We start from the raw sequence: 7,500 nt of genomic DNA, 5'->3' as shown, positions 1-7,500 counted from the left end.
ACACTCTCACACTCACACACACTCACACACACACACACAAACAGCATCGGCACAGGCTTGTTCAGGTTGGTTCGGTTTAGTTTTAGAGATACAGCGCGGAAACAGGCCATTCGGCCCACGAGTCCGTGCTGACCAGCGATCCCTGCACACTGGCACTACCCTGCACTAGGGACAATTTCTCAATTTTTTTCCTCAGCCAATTAACCTACAAACTGCACGTCTTTGGAGAGTGGGAGGAAACCGGAGCACCTGGAGAAAGCCCACGCACGTCACGGGGAGAACGTGCAAACTCCGTACAGACAGCACCCGCAGTCGGGATCGAACCCGGGTCTCTGGCTCTGTGAGGCGGCAACTCTACCGCTGCGCCACCGTGCTGCCCTTGTGTTTCGACCGTTCTTTCAACGTATTAAGATTGGAGCAGGTATTATTATACAATGGTGGGTCACTCCAGTGGGCAGATGCACTGGGAACCAAAGCCAAAAGCTGGTGGGGAAGAGGGGGGTTACGGGGCATTGTAAGAAGACTCAAAGAGTTTCTTCAAGAGGTACAGCATGGAAACAGGCCCTTCGGCCCACTGAGTCCACACTGACCATCGACCACCTGTTCACACTAGTTCTATGTTATCCCACTTTCTCATCCACTCCCTACACATTAGGGGGCAATTTACTTTCCAACATATCTACATTCACAGTCATAGAGTGATACAGCGTGGAAACAGGCCCTTCGACCAACTTGCCCACACCGACCAACATGCCCAACATTGTAAGTCTTCTTACAATGTCTTCTTCTACACTAGTCATAGAGTGATACAGTGTGGAAACAGGCCCTTCGGCCCAACTTGCCCACACCGACCAACATGTCCCATCTACACTAGTCCTACTAGGGTTGCGATTCATGAGCCTTGGTAGAGCGTGAGAAGGTAGGATAAGGCATCGTTCCATATCCCACCCTCTACACCATTCCCAGACCACCAGCCAAAGTGGAGGGGTGTGGGGGGGGGGGGGGGGGGGGGGAGAACAAGGGGGGCCTGAACCCCAAGCAGTGAGACACCTCAAAACTCGAGACATCCCTGGGTCAGAGAGTACAGGAAGCAAAATCAAACAAACTCGCCAAGACATCAGACCGAAGCAAACGCAACACAGAGTGTCATGTCACAACCCCATGTGGAGCGTGGAGAAACCTCAGTGTGGAGACGCAGGCTAGGGGCAGGGTATGTGAAACCCATCCAGACTACCACCCTGGTCCCAATAGCCAATGGCCCATGTAGGTAGGGTTTGCCAACTGTCCCGTATTAGCCGGGACATCCCGTATTTTGGTCTAAATTGGGCTTGTCCCGTACGGGACCGCCCTTGTCCCGTATTAGTAGGGTTGCCAACTTCCTCGCTCCCAAATACGGGACAAAGGGTGATGTCACTGCCCCGCGCCCCCTCGTAACCTCACCCAGCCAGCGGCCACGTGCTCCCGCTCCACCAATGGCAGCCGCCCAGGCCGGGAGCACGTGGCCGCTGGCTGGGCGAGGTCACGTGGGTGCGCGGGGCGGTGACGTCACCCTTTGTCCCGTATTTGGGAGTGAGGAGGTTGGCAACCCTTACACGTAGCGCAAGGAAAGATCTTAGTGTGCATGAGGGGACCGTCAGGTCCCATCTCTCGTCTCCTCTCTCTTGACGTAGTTTGGTATGCAGCAAGCTGATGTGGGGGGTGTGTGTGTGTCCGAGCTGTGAAGATGGCCGCTCTCACAAGGCAGCCATTGCAAGCCCACGTCTCAATCGTTCGTTTCAACCATAATGTTATAGTAATGTTTTATTTTTAAATGTTTACCGTGTGCGTGTTGTTACTTATGAGCGGAGCACCAAGACAAACTCCTTGTCTGTGTACATACTTGGCCAATAACATTGATTCAATTCAATTCAATGAATGTATTGCAATTTAGAGCAAGGGTCACCACACGTGTTGGAAGGAACTGAAGATGTTGGTTTTACACCCACGATACACACACAAAATAATGCTGGAGTAACTCAGCGGGTCAGGCAGTATCTCTGGGTAGAAGGAATGGGTGACCTTTTGGCTCGAGACCCTTCTTCAGACACGTGGCCTAATGGTGGGGACTATCACAGTGGGCAGATGCAATGAGAACCTTGGTTCAAGGGGGGGGGGGGTCTTTATAGGACATTCTAAGGAGACTCGGAGAGTTTAGTTTGGTTTAGATTAGACAGAGTGAGGAAACAGGTCCTTCGGCCCACCAAGTCCTCGCCGACCAGTACACTAACATCGACCACCCGTTCACACCAGTCCTATATCATCCCACTTTCTCATCCGCTCCCTGCACACTAGGGACAGTTTCCAATTTTACAACCCGCCTACAAATCTTTGGAGTGTGGGGGGAAACCGGAGCACCCGGAGAAAACCCACGCGCAGGTCACGGGGAGAAGGTGCAGACAGCACCCGTAGTCAGGATCGAACCCGGGTCTCCGGCGCTGTGAGGCAGCAACTCACCCACAGCGCCACCTTGGTTTAGAGATACAGCGTGGAAACAGGCCCTTCGGCCCATTGAGTCCACACCGACCAGCGATCACCCCGTCCGGTTCACACTCGTTCTGTGTTATCCACTCCCTACACACTAGGGAGCAATTCACAGTGGGCCGATTTACAGACAATATACAACAGAGCAGCTCAGGAACGAGCCCTTTAGCCCACAATGTCCGTGCTGAACATGATGCCACATTGATCTCATCTGCCTGCCCTCTATTTCTTGCACTTCCATCTACACGCTTCTTAAATGCCACTATGATATCTGCCTCCACCGGCCCCCTTGGCAGCACGTTCCAGGCCCCCACCACCCTCTGTGTAAAACAACCTGCCCCGGACTTCTCCAATAAACCTTCACCCTCTCACCTTACAGCTGAACCTCCTAGTGTTGGACATTACATCCTGGGGAAAATGGTTCTGACTGTCTACCCTGTCTGTGCCTCAGTCTTAGACAATAGACAATAGACAATAGGTGCAGGAGTAGGCCATTCAGCCCTTCGAGCCAGCACCGCCATTCAATGCGATCATGGCTGATCACTCTCAATCAGTACCCCGTTCCTGCCTTCTCCCCATACCCCCTCACTCCGCTATCCTTAAGAGCTCTATCCAGCTCTCTCTTGAAAGCATCCAACGAACTGGCCTCCACTGCCTTCTGAGGCAGAGAATTCCACACCTTCACCACTCTCTGACTGAAAAAGTTCTTCCTCATCTCCGTTCTAAATGGCCTACCCCTTATTCTTAAACTGTGGCCCCTTGTTCTGGACTCCCCCAACATTGGGAACATGTTTCCTGCCTCTAATGTGTCCAATCCCCTAATTATCTTATATGTTTCAATAAGATCCCCCCTTATTAAGTCTTACACACTTCTATCAAGTCTCCCTTCAACCTCTGACGTTCCAGAGAAAGCGATCCAAGTCTGTCCACCCTCTCCCTGAAGCTGGAACCCTCCAATCCAGGCAGCGTTCTGGTGAGCCTCCTCTCCATCCTCTCCCTGAAGCTGGAACCCTCTAATCCAGGCAGCGTTCTGGTGAGCCTCCTCTGCACCCTCTCCAAAGCCTCCTCATCCTTCCTGTAATGTGGACGACCATTTCTGCACGCCATACTCCACATGCTGCCGAGCCAAAGTCTTTTCACTGTACCTCGTCGCGCAGAGCAATAGATTCAAACACAACCCCCCTATGACTTCCTGACGAGGAAAGAAGACTGCAGATGCTGGTTTAAATCGAAGGCAAGACACAAAACGCTGGAGCAACTCAGCGGGACAGGCAGCGTCTCTGGAGAGAAGGAATGGGTGACTTTTCGGGTCGAGACCCTTCTTCGGACTGATGTCAGGGGAGGGGGGCGGGACATTTGTCCCTGACATCAGTCTGACGAAGGGTCTCGACCCGAAACGTCACCCATTTCTTCCCTCCTGAGATGCTGCCTGACCCGTTGAGTTTCTCCACCTATGACCTCCTGACTCTTATATTCACTGCCCCTGCCAATGAAGGCAAGCGTACCACATGCCTTCTTGACCACCCCATCTACTTGTGCTGCCACCTTCAGTGAGCTGTCAACTTGGACTCCAAGGTCCCTCTGTGCATGGATGGTGTTGAGGGCTTGAAAGTATACCTGTATACTTCCCCTTTACATTCGACCTCTCAAAGTGCAACAACACCTCACACTTGCTCGGGTTAAACATAGAAACATAGAAAATAGGTGCAGGAGGAGGCCATTTGGCCCCTCAAGCCAGCACTGCCATTCATTGTGATCATGGCTGATCATCTACAATCAGTAACCTGTGCCTGCCTTCTCCCCATATTCCTTGATTCCACCAGCCCCTAGATCTCTATCTAACTCTCTCTTAAATCCATCCAATAAATTTGCCTCCACTGCCCTCTGTGGCAGAGAATTCTACAAATTCACAACTCTCTGGGTGAAAAGGTTCCTTCTCACCTCAGTTTTAAATGGCCTCCCCTTTATTCTTAGACTGTGTGGCCCCTGGTTCTGGACTCCCCCCAACATTGGGAACATTTTTCCTGCATCTAACTTGTCCAGTCCTTTTATGATTTTATACATCTCTATAAGATCCCCTCTCATCCTTCTAAACTCCAGTGAATAGAAGCCCAGTCTTGAGGTTAAACTCCCATCTGCCGTTTCTCTGCCCATTTCTGCAGCTGATCTATATCCGCCTGTATCTTTTGACAGCTTTCCTCACTGTCTGCAGCTCTGCCAATTTTGGTGTCGTCCGCAAACTTACTCACCAACCCATCTGCATTTATATCCAGGTGGTTTATATATATATATATCACAAACAGCAGAGGTCCCTGCACAGATCCCTGAGGATCTCCACAGGACACACAGCTCCAGCCAAAATATCCCCCTTCCCCCACAACCCTCTGTCTTCCTTGAATAAGCTGGTTCTGAGTCTATACTAACAAGTCCCCAATCCACTGTCCAACAAGGATAGTGTTAATATGCGGGGATCGCTAGTTGGCGCGGACCCGGTGGGCCGAAAGGGCTTGCCTCCGCGCTTAAACTAAGTCATCGTTAATCCCGTACATCTTAATCTCGGCCTTCTGTCAAAAGCTTGACTAAAATCCATGCGCAACAACATCCTTCATCAACCTCCTTCACCACCTCCTCAAACAACTCACACAGGTTTGTAGGACACAACCTGACACGTACAATGTCTGACGAGTCTGGAGAGGGGTCTCGACCCGAAACGTCGGCCATTCCTTCTCTCCAGAGATGCTGCCTGTCCCGCTGAGTTGCTCCAGCATTTTGTGTCTGCCTTCGTGTACTCAGCCATGCTGGCTATCGCTAATTAGCCAATCTCGTTCCCATTAACAGCTCATGTAGCCCATTGAACCCACAAACCCTAACCCGACCTTCTGCCGTGGGGTAGACTGACTTCCCCCCACTCTCCCCTCCCTCCCCAATCCTTTCCACTCCTCGCTTTAATTTAATGGTTCACGTATCTAGTTGTGTTTTTATGACTGTTGGCAGATCAATTTCCCTCCTGGGATAAATAAAGTTCTATCGTATCGTATCGTATCGTAGAAACATAGAAAATAGGTGCAGGAGTAGGCCATTCGGCCCTTCGAGCCAGCACCACCATTCAATAAGATCGTGGCTGATCTTCCAAAATCAGTAACCTGTGCCTGTTTTCTCCCCATACCCCCTGATTCCGTTAGCCCCAAGAGCTATATCCAACTCTCTCTTGAAAACATCCAGTGAATCGGCCTCCACTGCCTTCTGTGGCACAGAATTCCACAGATTCACAACTCTGGGTAAAAATGTATCTTAGAGACTAGGCTTGTATACACTGGAATTTAGAAGGATGAGAGGGGATTTTATTGAAACATATAAGATTATTAAGGGATTGGACACATTAGAGGCAGGAAACATGTTCCCAATGTTGGGGGAGTCCAGAACCAGGGGCCACAGTTTGAGAATAAGGGGTCGGCCATTTAGAACAGAGATGAGGAAAAACTTTTTCAGACAGAGAGTTGTAAATCTGTGGAATTCTCTGCCTCAGAAGGCAGTGGAGGCCAATTCACTGGACGCTTTCAAGAGAGAGCTGGATAGAGCTCTTAATGATAGCGGAATCAGGGGGTATGGGGAGAAGGCAGGAACGGGGTACTGATTGAGAATGATCAGCCATGATCACTGTGAATGTCGGTGCTGGCTCGAAGGGCCGAATGGCCTCCTCCTGCACCTATTGTCTATTGTATCGTATCGTAAACATGACTCAGCTGCCCTGTATTCCCACCGCCGGGTGATGTAATGCCTGTGGCAATTGACAGAGGGAAATAAAACTAAAAACAGCTGGCAGAGGTGTGGAAAATAAAAGGCAATGCTTGATCACAGGGGAAGCCAAGGGGAGGGAGTTAGTGACCATGGGGACTGGAGCCGCAGTGATTGAGATGGCCTGCGGGCGGCGCTGCTGCCCACTGTGGCCCGGCACAGCTCGACAGCGCAGCCCCATGGACACTCAGTCTTACTACAACTCACCCAGCAAACTCAAGTGTAATAGAAAAGATACTGCTGATGCTGGTCTAGACAATAGACAATAGACAATAGGTGCAGGAGGAGGCCATTGGGCCCTTCGAGCCTGTACGCACCGCCATTCAATGTGATCATGGCTGATCATTCTCAATCAGTACCCCGTTCCTGCCTTCTCCCCATACCCCCTGACTCCGCTATCCTTAAGAGCTCTATCCAGCTCTCTCTTGAATGCATTCAGAGAATTGGCCTCCACTGCCTTCTGAGACAGAGAATTCCACACATTCACAACTCTCTGACTGAAAAAGTCTCTGTTCTAAATGGCCTACCCCTTATTCTTAAACTGTGGCTCATGGTTCTGGGCTCCCCCAACATTGGGAACATGTTTCCTGCCTCTAACGTGTCCAACCTCTTAATAATCTTATATGTTTCGATAAGATCCCCTCTCATCCTTCTAAATTCCAGTGTATACAAGCCTAGTCGCTCCAGTCTTTCAACGTACGACAGTCCCGCCATTCCTGGAATTAACCTAGTAAATCTACGTTGCACGCCCTCAATAAAAAGAATATCCTTCCTCAAATTTGGAGACAAAACTGCACACAGTACTCCACGTGCGGTCTCACTAGGGCCCTGTACAACTGCAGAAGGACCTCTTTGCTCCTATACTCAACTCCTCTTGTTATGAAGGCCAACATTCCATTGGCTTTCTTCACTGCCTGCTGTACCGGCATGCTTCCTTTCAGTGACTGATGCACTAGGACACCCAGATCTCATTGTACGTCCCCTGTTCCTAACTTGACACCATTCAGATAATAATCTGCCTTCCTATTCTTACCACCAAAGTGGATAACCTCACACTTATCCAAATTAAACTGCATCTGCCATGCATCCGCCCACTCACACAACCTGTCCAAGTCACCCTGCAACCTCATAGCATCTTCCTCACAGTCCACACTACCACCCAGCTTTGTATCATCTGCAAATTTT

At 50.4% G+C, this 7,500-nt stretch overlaps 1 protein-coding gene across 1 annotated transcript in view; it reads right to left on the bottom strand.

Moving 5' to 3' along the window:
• Positions 1-7,500, bottom strand: part of LOC144611410 (uncharacterized) — a 52,855-nt gene that overhangs the window by 10,750 nt on the left and 34,605 nt on the right.

Source organism: Rhinoraja longicauda, chromosome 40 (genome assembly GCF_053455715.1).
Source record: "Rhinoraja longicauda isolate Sanriku21f chromosome 40, sRhiLon1.1, whole genome shotgun sequence".
NCBI lineage: Eukaryota > Metazoa > Chordata > Chondrichthyes > Rajiformes > Arhynchobatidae > Rhinoraja > Rhinoraja longicauda.
The sequence above is the reverse complement of the archived record's forward strand: the minus strand, read 5'-3'. Positions and strand labels throughout refer to the sequence as shown.